This window comes from Mustelus asterias, unplaced genomic scaffold, assembly GCF_964213995.1.
Source record: "Mustelus asterias unplaced genomic scaffold, sMusAst1.hap1.1 HAP1_SCAFFOLD_198, whole genome shotgun sequence".
Lineage (NCBI taxonomy): Eukaryota > Metazoa > Chordata > Chondrichthyes > Carcharhiniformes > Triakidae > Mustelus > Mustelus asterias.
Genome location: NW_027590190.1, coordinates 441,676 through 457,500, shown reverse-complemented (window position 1 = coordinate 457,500; position 15,825 = coordinate 441,676).

The following is a 15,825-nucleotide window of genomic DNA, read 5'->3' as shown; positions in this document are numbered from 1 at the left end:
ATACTATCCCCATCAAACACTCCCAGGACAGGTACAGCACGGGGTGAGATACAGATTAAAGCTCATTGTACACTGTCCCCATCAAACAAACCAAGGACAGGTACAGCACGGGGTTAGATACAGAGTAAAGCTCCCTCGATACTGTCCCCATCAAACACTCCCAAGACAGGGACAGCATGGATTAGATACAGAGTAAAGCTCCCTCTGCACTATCCCCATCAAACACTCCCAGGACAGATACAGCAAGTGGTTAGATGTAGAGTAAAGCTCCCTCGACACTGTCCCCATCAAACACTCCCAGGACAGGTACAGCATGGGGTTAGATACAGAATAAATCTCCCTCTACACTGTCCCCATCAAACACTCCCAGGACAGGTACAGCAGGGGACTAGATACAGAGTAAAGCTCCCTCTACACTGTCCCCATCAAACTTGCCCAGCACAGGTACAGCACGGGGTTAGACACAGAGTAAAGCTCCCTCGACACTGTCCCCATCAAACACTCCCACGACAGATACAGCAAGTGGTTAGATATAGAGTAAAGCTCCCACTTCACTGTCCTCATCAAACACTCCCAGGACAGGTACAGCATGGGTTTAGATACAGAGTGAAGCTCCCTCTACACTGTCCCCATCAAACACTCCCAGGACAGGTACAGCATGGGTTTAGATACAGAGTGAAGCTCCCTCTACACTGTCCCCATGAAACACACACAGGACAGGTACAGCACGGGGTTAGATACAGATAAAGCTCCCTCTACACTGTCACTATCAAATAACTATCAAATCTCCACATCATGACGATCAAATATTCCATTGACAGACACAGCATGGGGATAGATACAGGGAAAAGCTGCCACACATCAAACACTCCCAGGACAGGTACAGCATCGGGTGAGATACAGAGAGAGAGTGTGTGTGTGTGTGAGAGAGAGAGAGTGTGTGTGAGATAGTATGTGTGTGTCTGAGAGCGTGAGAGAGTGTGTGAGTGAGACAGAGAGAGTGTGTGAGAGACAGAGAGTGTGTGTGAGAGACAGAGAGTGTGTGTGAGACAGAGAGTGTGTGAGTGAGACAGAGAGAGTGTGTGAGAGACAGAGAGTGTGTGTGAGAGACAGAGAGTGTGTGTGAGAGACAGAGAGTGTGTGTGAGCGAGACAGAGAATGTGTGTGAGAGACAGAGAGTGTGTGTGAGCGAGACAGTGAGTGTGTGTGAGCGAGACAGAGAGTGTGTGTGAGACAGAGAGTGTGCGTGAGCGAGACAGAGAGTGTGTGTGAGACAGAGAGTGTGTGTGAGCGAGACAGAGAGTGTGTGTGAGAGACAGAGAGTGCGTGTGAGCGAGACAGAGAGTGTGTGTGAGCGAGACAGAGAGTGTGTGTGAGAGAGACAGAGAGTGTGTGTGAGAGACAGAGAGTGCGTGTGAGCGAGACAGAGAGTGTGTGTGAGCGAGACAGAGAGTGTGTGAGAGCGAGACAGAGAGTGTGTGTGAGAGAGACAGAGTGTATGTGTGAGCGAGACAGAGAGTGTGTGTGAGAGACAGAGAGTGTGTGTGAGCGAGACAGAGAGTGTGTGTGAGCGAGACAGAGAGTGTGTGAGCGAGACAGAGAGTGTGTGTGAGAGACAGAGAGTGTGTGTGAGCGAGACAGAGAGTGTGTGTGAGCGAGACAGAGAGTGTGTGAGAGCGAGACAGAGAGTGTGTGTGAGCGAGACAGAGAGTGTGTGTGAGCGAGACAGAGAGTGTGTGAGCGAGACAGAGAGTGTGTGTGAGCGAGACAGAGAGTGTGTGTGAGCGAGACAGAGAGTGTGTGTGAGCGAGACATAGAGTGTGTGTGAGAGACAGAGAGTGTGTGAGAGAGACAGAGAGTGTGTGTGAGCGAGACAGAGAGTGTGTGTGAGAGACAGAGAGTGTGTGTGAGCGAGACAGAGAGTGTGTGTGAGCGAGACAGAGAGTGTGTGTGAGCGAGACATAGAGTGTGTGTGAGAGACAGAGTGTGTGTGAGCGAGACAGAGAGTGTGTGAGCGAGACAGAGAGTGTGTGTGAGCGAGACAGAGAGTGTGTGTGAACGAGACAGAGTGTGTGTGTGAGCGAGACAGAGAGTGTGTGTGAGCGAGACAGAGAGTGTGTGTGAGCGAGACAGAGAGTGTGTGAGAGCGAGACAGAGAGTGTGTGTGAGAGAGACAGAGAGTGTGTGAGAGCGAGACAGAGAGTGTGTGAGAGCGAGACAGAGAGTGTGTGTGAGAGAGACAGAGAGTGTGTGAGAGCGAGACAGAGAGTGTGTGAGAGCGAGACAGAGAGTGCGTGTGAGCGAGACAGAGAGTGTGTGTGAGAGACAGTGTGTGTGAGAGACAGTGTGTGTGAGAGACAGAGTGTGTGTGAGAGACAGAGTGTGTGTGTGAGAGACAGAGAGTGTGTGTGAGAGACAGAAAGTGTGTGTGAGAGACAGAGAGTGTGTGTGAGAGACAGAGAGTGTGTGTGAGAGACAGAGAGTGTGTGTGAGAGACAGAGAGTGTGTGTGAGAGACAGAGAGTGTGTGAGAGAGACAGAGAGTGTGTGTGAGAGACAGAGAGTGTGTGAGCGAGACAGAGTGTGTGAGCGAGACAGAGTGTGTGTGTGAGAGACAGAGTGCGTGTGGGAGTGAGACAGAGAGTGTGTGAGCGAGACAGAGAGTGTGTGAGAGACTGAGTGTGTGTGTGTGAGAGACAGAGAGTGTGTTAGAGAGACAGAGAGTGTGTGAGAGAGACAGAGAGTGTGTGTGTGAGAGACAGAGAGTGTGTGTGTGAGAGACAGAGAGTGTGTGTGTGAGAGACAGAGAGTGTGTGTGTGAGTGAGACAGAGAGTGTGTGTGAGTGAGACAGAGAGTGTGTGAGAGAGACAGAGTGTGTGTGAGAGACAGAGAGTGTGTGTGAGAGACAGAGAGTGTGTGTGAGAGACAGAGAGTGTGTGTGAGCGAGACAGAGTGTGTGTGTGAGCGAGACAGAGAGTGTGTGTGAGCGAGACAGAGAGTGTGTGTGAGCGAGACAGAGAGTGTGTGTGAGCGAGACAGAGAGTGTGTGTGAGCGAGACAGAGAGTGTGTGTGAGCGAGACAGAGAGTGTGTGTGAGAGACAGAGAGTGTGTGTGTGAGAGACAGAGAGTGTGTGTGTGAGTGAGACAGAGAGTGTGTGTGAGTGAGACAGAGAGTGTGTGAGAGAGACAGAGAGTGTGTGAGAGAGACAGAGAGTGTGTGAGAGAGACAGAGTGTGTGTGAGAGACAGAGTGTGTGTGAGCGAGACAGAGTGTGTGAGCGAGACAGAGAGTGTGTGTGAGAGACAGAGAGTGTGTGTGAGAGACAGAGAGTGTGTGTGAGAGACAGAGAGTGTGTGAGAGAGACAGAGAGTGTGTGTGAGAGACAGAGAGTGTGTGTGAGACAGAGAGTGTGGTTGAGAGACAGAGAGTGTGTGTGAGAGACAGAGAGTGTGTGTGAGAGACAGAGAGTGTGTGTGAGAGACAGAGAGTGTGTGAGCGAGACAGAGAGTGTGTGTGAGAGACAGAGAGTGAGTGTGAGAGAGACAGAGAGTGTGTGTGAGAGACAGAGAGTGTGTGTGAGCGAGACAGAGAGTGTGTGTGAGAGACAGAGAGTGTGTGTGAGAGACAGAGAGTGTGTGTGAGAGACAGAGAGTGTGTGTGAGAGACAGAGAGTGTGTGTGAGAGACAGAGAGTGTGTGTGAGAGACAGAGAGTGTGTGAGCGAGACAGAGTGTGTGTGTGAGAGACAGAGTGCGTGTGGGAGTGAGACAGAGAGTGTGTGAGCGATAGAGTGTGTGAGCGAGACAGAGAGTGTGTGTGAGAGACTGAGTGTGTGTGTGTGAGAGACAGAGAGTGTGTTAGAGAGACAGAGAGTGTGTGAGAGAGACAGAGAGTGTGTGTGTGAGAGACAGAGAGAGTGTGTGAGAGAGACAGAGAGTGTGTGTGTGAGAGACAGAGAGTGTGTGTGTGAGAGACAGAGAGTGTGTGTGTGAGTGAGACAGAGAGTGTGTGTGAGTGAGACAGAGAGTGTGTGAGAGAGACAGAGTGTGTGTGAGAGACAGAGAGTGTGTGTGAGAGACAGAGAGTGTGTGTGAGAGACAGAGAGTGTGTGTGAGCGAGACAGAGTGTGTGTGTGAGCGAGACAGAGAGTGTGTGTGAGAGAGACAGAGAGTGTGTGTGAGCGAGACAGAGAGTGTGTGTGAGCGAGACAGAGAGTGTGTGTGAGCGAGACAGAGAGTGTGTGTGAGTGAGACAGAGAGTGTGTGTGAGCGAGACAGAGAGTGTGTGTGAGCGAGACAGAGAGTGTGTGTGAGAGACAGAGAGTGTGTGTGTGAGAGACAGAGAGTGTGTGTGTGAGTGAGACAGAGAGTGTGTGTGAGTGAGACAGAGAGTGTGTGAGAGAGACAGAGAGTGTGTGAGAGAGACAGAGAGTGTGTGAGAGAGACAGAGTGTGTGTGAGAGACAGAGTGTGTGTGAGCGAGACAGAGTGTGTGAGCGAGACAGAGAGTGTGTGTGAGAGACAGAGAGTGTGTGAGAGACAGAGTGTGTGTGTGAGAGACAGAGAGTGTGTGAGAGAGACAGAGAGTGTGTGTGAGAGAGACAGAGAGTGTGTGTGAGAGACAGAGAGTGTGTGAGAGACAGAGAGTGTGTGTGAGAGACAGAGAGTGTGTGTGAGACAGAGAGTGTGTTTGAGAGACAGAGAGTGTGTGTGAGAGACAGAGAGTGTCTGTGAGAGACAGAGAGTGTGTGTGAGAGACAGAGAATGTGTGTGAGAGACAGAGAGTGTGTGAGCGAGACAGAGAGTGTGTGAGCGAGACAGAGAGTGTGTGAGCGAGACAGAGAGTGTGTGTGAGAGACAGAGAGTGTGTGTGAGCGAGACAGAGAGTGTGTGTGAGAGACAGAGTGTGTGTGAGCGAGACAGAGAGTGTGTGTGAGAGACAGAGAGTGTGTGTGAGAGACAGAGAGTGTGTGTGAGAGACAGAGAGTGTGTGTGAGAGACAGAGAGTGTGTGTGAGAGACAGAGAGTGTGTGTGAGAGACAGAGAGTGTGTGTGAGAGACAGAGAGTGTGTGTGAGAGACAGAGAGTGTATGTGAGAGACAGAGAGTGTGTGTGAGAGACAGGGTGTGTGTGTGAGAGACAGAGAGTGTGTGTGAGAGACAGAGAGTGTGTGTGAGTGAGACAGAGAGTGTGTGTGAGAGAGACAGAGAGTGTGTGTGAGCGAGACAGAGAGTGTGTGTGAGAGACAGAGTGTGTGTGAGAGACAGAGAGTGTGTGTGAGAGACAGAGAGTGTGTGAGTGCGTGCGAGTGAGTGAATGTGAGTGTGTGTGAGAGTGTGTGAGGGAGTATTCATGTGTGTGTTGATGAGAGTGTGTTAAAGTGAGTGTTTATGAGAGTGAGTGTGTGTGAGCAAGTGTGCAAGAGGGAGTGTGTAAAAGTGAGTATGTGTGTAATGTGTGTGAGACTGAGTAAGTGTATAAGAGTGAGTGAGTGCTGGCGGGAGAGTGCAGGAGTGTTAAGTTTCAGTTTATTTACGAGTGTCACAAGTAGGGTTACGTTAACACTGCAATGAAGTTACTGTGAGAATCCCCTAGTCGCCACACTCCAGTGCCTATTCGGGTTACACTGAGGGAGAATTTAGCACGGCCAATGCACCCTAACCAGCACGTCTTTCAGACTGTGGGAGGAAACCGGAGCACCCGGAGGAAACCCACGCAGACACGGGGAGAACGTGCAGACTCCGCACAGACAGTGACCCAAGCCAGGAATCCAACCCGGGTCCCTGGCGCTGTGAGGCAGCAGTGTTAACCACCGGTGATAAGGGGGAGAGTTAACAGAAAGCAGCTGGTGAGAATATACTGGCCGGTTTTAATTTAATCCAAATTAATGAATTAGAAACTTTTAACCTAAGGAATTGACATCCGAGGATTTCAGTTTAAAATCCCATTGAAGCTCCCTGTCTCATAATGGGATGTTTTTGCCTGTATTTAGTAATTAGTGACTTCATATCTCACAGCGAGATAAATAAAACTTTTTTCCAATTGATAGGGACAGCTCAATGGACAAAACTGGTGTGAGAAAGGGGCAAATCCTTTGAAAATGGAGGCAGAGAGGAGGCTTTGTTCAACTCCCATTCTTTCCCTGTCTTCAGCAGGCTGGGCAGGAAGTGTGAGCAGAGAGGGTGGGATAGACAGACACACACTGACACAATCCCCCAATCCACTCACTCACACATTCCCATTCCCCCTCCACTCGCTGGGTTGTGGGGAGCGGCTGCAAGGATTTTCAGGGCTGCTGTGAGGGGGTCAGGGGGTTTTTGAAATGGACGAACACGACCTACAGGGGAAAAGAAATAAAGTTTGAAACTAAACTAAAGAAACTAAAGGCAGGAGCTTGCAGAATCCATTGCCTCCCTGCATTAACATATCAATAGTCAGTCTGACATTACCACAAACTCCTCTGGGGTGAGAGGGGGAGGGGGGGTGAATTAGCATCTCAATAGAGAGACAGACATTGCAGGCATGTCAGAGACTTCGGGTGGGGTTTGCATCCAGCACACTCAGGATAAATGTGAATCTGAGAGCCTTCAGTCCCCACACCAATAATCCCCCTGCACTGAAAACATTCCCACTCTGATTCAGTGTGTGTGTGTGTCAGTGTGTGTCTCAATCTGCTTTTTGACCTGTGCTTTGCTTGTGTGGACATGATGCTGAATGGACTTGAATGGAAATGCTGGACTCCTCGCTGTGATATGTTGTGTGTCTTATTGTTAAAATGGCCTTGTCTCTTTTTCTCTCTCTTTTTAACCAATTTTTATCTCTTTTTCTCCTGAGGAATTTTGAAAACTGGGGATGTGTCGAGGATCCAAAGGACGGGAATGTTTGTGACCAGGATGAGGGAGAGGAGCTTCTTCCAGAGGGAGGGCTGACTGAGGCCTGTTGCTCAGGCTTCACCCTGAGTGAGTTGTGTCTGTTTATTAACCTGATCCAGATTTAATGTTTCATATCAGAGGGAGCGAGATCTGAATGAGAGTGGAATAGAGAGAGAGAGAGAGAAACACACAGGGAGGGAACTGTCTCATAGAATCATAGAAACCCTACAGTACAGAAAGAGGCCATTCGGCCCATCGAGTCTGCACCGACCACATATCCCTACATATTTACCACTAATCCCTCTAACCTAGGCATCTCAGGACACTAAGGGCAATGTTTAGCATGGCCAATCAACCTAACCCGCACATCTTTGGACTGTGGGAGGAAACCGGAGCACCCGGAGGAAACCCATGCAGACACGAGGAGAATGTGCAAACTCCACACAGACAGTGACCCAAGCCGGGAATCGAACCCAGGTCCCTGGAGCTGTGAAGCAGCAGTGCTAACCACTGTGCTACCGTGCCACCCTAACTCTTTAGTCTCTGCTTTACAACTGACTTGTTGTGTTTGGGTGTTACTGAGAGATTGTGTAACTGAGAGGAGATCCTGGGTTTTTGCTGTGCTATTTAATTTAAATATTTTCTTGTATTTTAATTATTTTCTCTCTCTTTCCCCAAGAATTAATCTTTAGATTTTACTGAGAGATTGTGTAACTGGGAAGGGGGAATCCTGGCCTCTTGTGCTATTTAATTTAAAGAAAGTAGCCACATGTGAAGTGGAAACACCTTCCCTCAGCTTGTTACACACTGACCTTTCCACAACCCCAACATGTTTACAAACACTCGCTGCAGTTTCTGCAAACTTTGTATCAAACTGCCTCCCATTCTGCTCAATACTGACCCCCTCTCAACCTGGCACTGAACTAGTGTCTGAATTGAGTCAGAGACACACAGACAGAGTTTTTAAAGTTGAAAGTTTTGAAGTTTATATATTAGTGTCATAAGTAAGGCTTACATTAACACTGCAATGAAGTTACTGAGAGAGACAGAGAGAGGCAGAGACACACAGACAGAGACATAGATAAAGAGACAGAAAGAGACAGAGAGATAAAGAGACAGAGAGGATGTTTAAAGTTTTAAAGTGTGTTTATTCCTGTCACAAGTCAGGCTCACATTAACGCTGCAGTTACTGAGAGAGACAGAAAGAGAGAGTTTTTAAAGTTGAAAGATTTAAAGTTTATTTATTAGTGTCACAAGGCTTACATTAACACTGCAATGAAGTTAGTGAGAAAGACAGAGATAGAGGGAGCATCCAGAGTGGGTTCAGTAACACATTTATTTATCAGATATCTCTCTCTGTGACTCTTTAGCGATGAGATATTCAGCCAGGATGGTTTCACTGACCCTCTTCAGCAGGCAGATATTCCCAAATCCAGCCTAGGTCTCAGACACACACACACACCACTCACACATTCCCTCTGCTCTGTCCAAGGGAATATTTTAATCCAGGAATTTCTATTTTATATTTACAGGGTGAGGGGGGGAGAAACTCAACTCAAAAATCCTGCAGTCTCTCCAAGCTGCTTTTAAATTTCAATTCAAACCCTGGGCCACATGGGAAGCTGCAGAGATTGGGAAACTTACCAAACCCAGTTTGTGTGTGTGAGTGTCTGCAGCTTTTGTGTCTTTGAACTTGCGAGGGTGCCAGGGAGAGAATGTCACTGTCTTCACCTCTCTCTCTGCCTCTCTGTATTAAAAAAATCACCAAATTAAACCACACTCAATCATGCGACCATACACAATTAATTATCAAATATCTGTCTCTCTCGCTTTATCTCTATCTCTCCCCGTCTCTCTCTCTCCCTGTTCTCTCTCTCCCTGTCTCTTCTCGAGCAGAAACAGATGGAGACAGAGAGGCAGGGAGAGAGAGGAAGAGGGAGGGATGGAAACAGCTGGAGTTGTGGGTTAGATGCAGGGGGAGAGACACAGGCTGTTAGAGGGAGGGGGGGGTTTCAGTGAGGGACAGGGTCTCCAGTTTAATTCTGAGGGTCCTGAGAGAGGGATTTCACTGTCTCAGCCCCTCTCTGGCTCCCTCACTCTGTATAAACAATTCCCAAATTTAAAAAACCCTCAACACAGCTGACTGCACTTTGTGGGATCTTGCTGTGCACCACAGGGATTTTAGTTTTAAAAAGGGTTACTTTTAAGAGGGAGTTCCAGCCTTTCTGGAGATTTGGGATGATGCAGACACACACACACAGGGTAGTGAGTGGGGAAGGGGGGTCACAGCAGGCGAGAGAGTGGGGGGGAGGACTGTGTCCCATCTGATTCAGGTTCACATGGCTGCTGCTGCTGCTGTGGGATCTTGCTGTGCACACACTGGGCCTGTGGCCTTTGCCTGCACTGCAACAACGACCACACTTTATTAAACTAAATCTGGCTCAGGGACCGCAAAGTGGGTTCAAGGAAAAAGCTTGAAAAGGGGTCGGGTAAATTCAAGCACTTTAATCGCCAAGGCATCGTAGGCTCTGGAGCAGGTGCTGGGGAATGGGAGGAGGATAGATTGGGATTTGATGGCCAACATGGAGCTGGTGGGCCGAAGGGCCTGTTTCTGTGCTGTGTGACTCCAGATTCTTTTCTCTCTCTCTTTTCCCAGGAATTTCTATTTGGATGGGGGGGTGGGTATAGAATTTCCCTGTCTCTGTCTCTCCAGTATTCTTACCAATCCCAGCACCCCTCCCCTCTCTCTCTCCCCAGACATTCCTGTCTATATTTCATCTTTCAATAAAATGTTTAAGAAAACACCAATGTGAATTGTTGCCAATTTAATTTGGGAAGAGAGAGAGAGTGGATCCCATTTCCCACACACTCTCCTGCAGTCCTCACCCACAACATTTATTTAATCTGGCCCTCACCAGGTTGTGTGTGTGTGTGTGGGATCTGGCTATGCACACAGGTGGGTCTGGCTCCCTATTCCTCGCACTGTGACCGTGAGCAGAACTTTAAACAGGAAAGATTGAGGGGAAGGAGAAGGGTTGGGGAGGCGGAGGAGGCAGAGAGAGAGATAGAGAAATGGAGGGAGAGCTAAACAGAGAGGGTGTGGGGGGGGTGTGAGAGGGTCTCAGCAGGGGCAGGGGGAAAGAGACACAGAGTCTGGGGCTGCCCTCCTCCATCGTGGGACTGGCAGTGGGATCTTGCTGTGCAGAATTACCTTCATTGTCATTTGAATCATTCATTCATTGACTAAGGGAGGGTGGGGGTGTGATTGTGGGATTATAAATATTGTTACCACTCTGAGGTGATGTTTCCCTCTGCGCTATTTTGTAACCCCCCCAAAGGGATACACCTCGCCTCGTAATCTTAAGTAAGTGTGTGTGAGACAGGAGGAAGCTACTGGTTTTAGACAGATGTGCAGAAGGAGGCCATTCGGCCCATCTAGTCTGTACCGACCACAATCCCAACCAGGCCCTATTCTCATGACCCCACACTTTTAACCTGCTAATCCCCCTGACACTGGGGTCAATTTAACACGGCCAATCCACCCAACCCGCACAGCTTTGTGCTGTGGGAGGAATTGGTAAATTAAAGCAGGATCTGACACTCTCTGTATCAGGAACAACTAACAGGTCTTTAATTTAGACTGGGTGACAACCTTATTAAAACAATGAACAAACTGAATAAACTCCCCAGTAGAATGCTGTTCCAATGACAAGACTCACTCAGGAATAATGAAATAAATCATTACAGAATAGAGTCACCCTCAAATAATATAATACCAGGCGTCTGTTGGAAGTGTGAACTTTCTTCTGCTGCTTGGGTCTGGAATACTTTCTGAGTTGGTTTCTGCTTCTATTTAGATGGTGATGTGATGAAGCTGTATATATTACTGCAGGATTCAGTATCAGACTCTCCCTCCTTCAATCTAAAGAGGCAGCAAGGTCGCTCCCTCCCCGTTATTTCCCCCTGTCCCGGGTTTAAATACCCAGAATTTCCTCACAGTATTCCTGCAATTTGAGTGGCTTGAGGCTGTCACCAACGCCCCAATTTGAATGCAATTGGTTGTGTGTGTTTGAGAGCTTGTTTTAAAATCATTCACCCAATTCAAAGCCTGTTTTGCTCTGCTGGGACTCTGGCTGCTGCTTTGGACACAAATGTTGTAAAGTTGTCTTCTGCAGTTTAAAATCCCCAGCACAAAGACACAGGCTTTCTAAAGACACAACCATGGATGGTTCGTTTTGGTTTTCTCAGCATTTCTTTTCAATATTTACATTTGTCAAACACCACATTTTTAACCTTATATATGCAACTTCATAACAATATTGGACAGGGAGAGAGAGATCGGGAGAGACAGAGAGAAAGTCACACAAAGAGAGAGGGAGAGAGAGACAGAGAGAGAGAGAAAGTCACATGGAGTAATGAGGATGGGGCCTGGATGTGAATGTGGTCGGTGTAGACCTGATGGGCCGAATGGGCCTCCTTCTGTACTGTAGGGTCCTATGATTCTGTAATGGGGGCTGCGTGCGGTGTGAGGGGAGGGTGGAAGGGGACAGGGGGTGGGGGCAGCACTGGTTCCCTTTTCCCCCCCCTCCCTCCTCCCAGGCCCTGTCCGGGAGGTTTCGGGGCTGGAGGGGATTGTTCTGGTGAACTGTCCGGGGCCTGGGGAATCTGTTCTTTGTCCCAGGATGTATAATGCAGCCTCTGTGACCAGGCCTCAATCCCAGGCCTCACCTCAGGAAGGCTTTTGCATTTTGCTCCTTTTCCAAACAGTGCCTGTGTTTAAATCGATGGGACTCGACGGTCGAATAAAACCTGCAGCAGACACTTTAATACAAAGAACAGCACAGCACAGGAACAGGTCCTTTGGCCCTCCAAGCCTGCGCCGATCATGTTTACCTATCGAGACCAATGGCCTGTATCCCTCTATACCCCGTTTGTTCATGTGTCTATCCAGATAAATCTTAAATGTCACTAACGTATCTGCCTCAACCACCTCACTTGGCAGCGCATTCCAGGCCCCCACCACCCTCTGTGTAAAAACCTTCCCCGCCCAGCTACACTCAACCTTTCCTCCTTATCTTGAACTTGTTCCCCTTGTAATTATCATTTCTGTCCTGGGAAAAAGCTCCCAACTGTTCATCCTCGCCACACCCCTCATAATTTTATAAACTTCCAGCTGGTCGTCCCTCAGCCTCCGTCTTTCCAGGGAGAACAATCCCAGTTTATTCAATCACTCCTCACAGCCAATACCCTCCATACCAGGCAACATCCTGGTCAACCCTTTCATTGGATTTGGGATGTGATTGTGGGTTTTCCTGCTATATCTCTTTCTCTTCAATCTTTCTCCCGTGATTGAGAGTTATCAGGGAGGGAGAGAGAGAGAAAGGGATGGTAACAGAGAGAGAGAGAGAAAGGGATGGTAACAGAGAGAGAGAGAGAGAGAAAGGGATGGTAACAGAGAGAGAGAGAGCAAAGGCAGAGGGGCAGGGAGAGGAGAGAGATTGGAGGGGAGTGGGTTAGCGGGTGGGGGTGGGGGAGCCTCCGCTGTGCACTCACAGCCCAGCCAGCTCCCCAGTCTCTGGTTAGGTGCATTAACCCACTCTGGCGCATTAACAGGCGCCAGAGTGTGGCGACTAGGAGAATTTCACAGTAACTTCATTGCAGTGTTAATGTAAGCCTTACTTGTGACTAAGAAATAAACTTTACTTTATACTTTACTCTGAGATAAAGACCCTCACTCACAGCCTCCCAGAAGGTGGGATTTATAAACAGCGACTGTGTAACTGAGGCTGAATCTGTGCTGTTGTGTTTGAAAATATATTTTCCTCATATTTGATGTGTTGTAAAGATATTGGAATGTGGCTGCTACCACATTGCAGTGAGAGAGAGATGTAGCTTTGCAGAAGGAGCTTCCCTCCCCATTTCCCCATGGAAATCACTGAGAAATAGCAGACGTGGCCCACAACACGTCATTATTTGAAACGGTCAGACAGAAACTTATCAGAGAGAGCATTTTAATCCCCATTCATCCCCAGATGGAGAAACAGAGCAGAGATCAGGACAGATTATCCAGAGTAGGAGAGACCGGGGCAGAGATGGGGTATTGGATATATATATATAGATCTGGGGGGAAAGCAAAAGAGACACAGAGGGGGCTGGACAGGTTCAGAGATAGAGGCAGAGAAACGGGCAGAGAGAAAGAAACAGCGAGAGACAGAGGGAATGGGAGAGAGAGGTGTGACTGTGCTCGGAGTGGAAGGTTCCCTGTTCATATCGAATGTACAAACAGCCCCAATCCTGGAGTGACTCATTATTTTTATTTGGGGTGGGGGAGAGATGGAGGGGGGGGGGAGCGAGGGAGAGAGAGGAAGAAGTGTGGTTCCCTCATTGCCCACTCACTTTAGCCCAATCCTCACTTAAAATATCACTTTGTATCTGGCCCTGCTCAGACTGTGTGTGGGATCTTGCTGTGCCCTCCTCCCCACCCCATATTCTCTGCACTGTGACAGCGCCCCACACTTTAAACATGAAAAGATGGAGAGGAAGGAGGGTGGGGTAGAGAGAGAGGAACAGAGAATGGGTGGGGAGTGTCGGGGGCTCAGTGGAGGGGGGTAGGGGGATAGAGACAGAGGCTCTGGGGGTGGAGGGGGAGGTGGGTGTCCTCCTGCAGTGTGGGACTCCCTGTGGATCCTGATTGCAGCATTCCCAGTCTCTCTCTCTCCCTTTCACTGTGAAGCACTCGGGAGGGAGAGGGAGCTGAAATTCAAATTCCTGAGCCTGGGGGAAAGGCTTGTTCTCAATCCCACAGTCCTGCTTGTGTTTTTAGACAGGGCGCTGGGATTTGTGGGTGTGGATGGAGAAGATTGTTCTGTTTAACTGGGGGGTGGGAGAGAGGGGGGTTTGTTCTTTCTACCTGAGGAATAATGCAGCCTCTGTGACTAGACCGCACTTCATGGCCTAAATCTCAGCAGCACTTTTGCATTCGCTTAATTCCCCAACAGGGTTTAAGTGGCTGAATTCAATGGTTCAATAAAATGTGAAGCAGCCGCTTCAGGGTGGGATTGTGGATTTTCCTGCCCGACTTGCCCCCTCTCATTTCCCTTTTGATTGTGAGTTTTATTTTAAACGGTCAGACAGAAACTTAGAGAGAGCATTTCAATCCAGATTCACCTCGAGGTAGAGAAACAGAGCAGAGATCAGGACAGGTTATCCAGAGACGGGGTATTGGACAGATATAGATCTGGGGGAAGTGTGTAGGAGACGGAGAGGGAGAAATAGAGGGGGGGGGAGGGGGGGGGGGAGAGGTGACTGATAGAAGTGGGAACTTCATTGGGGCCTCCTGTGTTTATTCACTGGCCTGTCTCTGGAGTAAAGCCCCCAGAATGCTTTGATGTGTTTAATAAATTCAATATCGGGACAGTCAGGAGGCAGTTGGAAGTTCATTGCATTTGAAACGTGTTCCCATTTTGTCAGGGTTTAATAATGAGGAGGTGAAAATGAATGTTTCCCCCACCCCCCCCAGTGAGATTGTGAATTTCAGCAAGTCCTGGGATCTTGCTGTGCCTTTTATTGTTTTTAATCAGCTTTTGTTTTGTGTTTAATCAAATTTCACTTTATTTTCTCTTTCTCTCTTCCAAGGAGAATTCCTTTGGAAACTTTGGCGATGCAGAGAGCGAATAGTTTTGCCATGAGGAATCCTCGGACAAGAGCTATAACCAGAGAGAAAAATATTAATAAAAGTCCCCGTGTCTTTGTCGTTCATTTTTATACACAGATAGACTGGTGGGGCTTTTACACTGAGGGTTAGTGGTCTGTGTGTCAGGGGGAGGGGGTATTCCCAGTGATCCCTGCTCCAATGTAATCCCACAGATTTCAATCCCTCTCCCTGAAGCTCTGTCTGTGCAACTCCCCCATCCTCAGAACTGTTTCTCCACATCTTTCCAATCCCTGTCTCTCCTCATCCTTTATACCTCAGCCTCTCACAATGGCAGCATCTTTCCCCTGTCTTTCACTCTCTCTGAAACGTTGTCACTCTGTCTTGCCAAAGCCCCACTTTCTACTTATCTCCACATCTCACTTTGTATCTCAGCCTCTCTGGACATCTCCCTCTCTCTCTTTGTGGATCATTTTATCTCAATCACAGCAGCCTCCTCTCCGTCTCTCTCTCTATCTCTGCTCCCCCCTCTGTCTATCTCTGCTCCCTCTCTGTGACTCATTCTGTCTGAAGTACAGCAGCATTCTCTCTCACTCCCCATCTCTATATCTTTTCACAATAACTTCATTGCAGTGTTAATGTAAGCCTACTTGTGATTAACAAATAAAATTTTAACTTTAACTCTACTTTTGTCTCTTATCTCTCTCTCTATCGCTTCCCTCTCTCTATCTGCTTCCCCCTCTCTCTGATCTCTGCTTCCCCCTCTGTGAATCAGTCTGAATTACAGTCGCATCCTCCCCATCTCCATCTCTCTGATCTCTGCTTCCCCCTCTCTGTGAATCATTCTGTCTGAATTACAGCAGCATTCTCTCTATCTCCATCTCTATATCTCTGCTTCTCTGTCTCTTATATCTCTCTCTCTGCTCTCTCGTGGGGGACGGGCCAGATCACGGGTTTGCTGTTCACAAGCAGCAAAGGCCCAGGAACGCAGAGGGAGGGAATCAGGGGCAATTCAGAGGGATCCAGCACTGCTGAAAGGGGGGAGTGTGTAATACAGGGGTTTGTTCAGAGCCGGGGCTATTAGACAGAGAGGGAAGGGGCCGGTGGGGGAGGCTGTTGTACAAGAGCGGGAAAAATTATAACACAGGCTGACCAGAGTCAGGGGTTATCAGAGAAAGGGGGCAATGGAGGAGGGGAGGGGGAATCAGACAGGGGGTCTGTTGTACAGGATGGGGGTGGGGGATGTTATAACACAGGCTGCTCAGTGTCAAGGGAATTAGTCATTTGAACGTTAATGTTTAAAA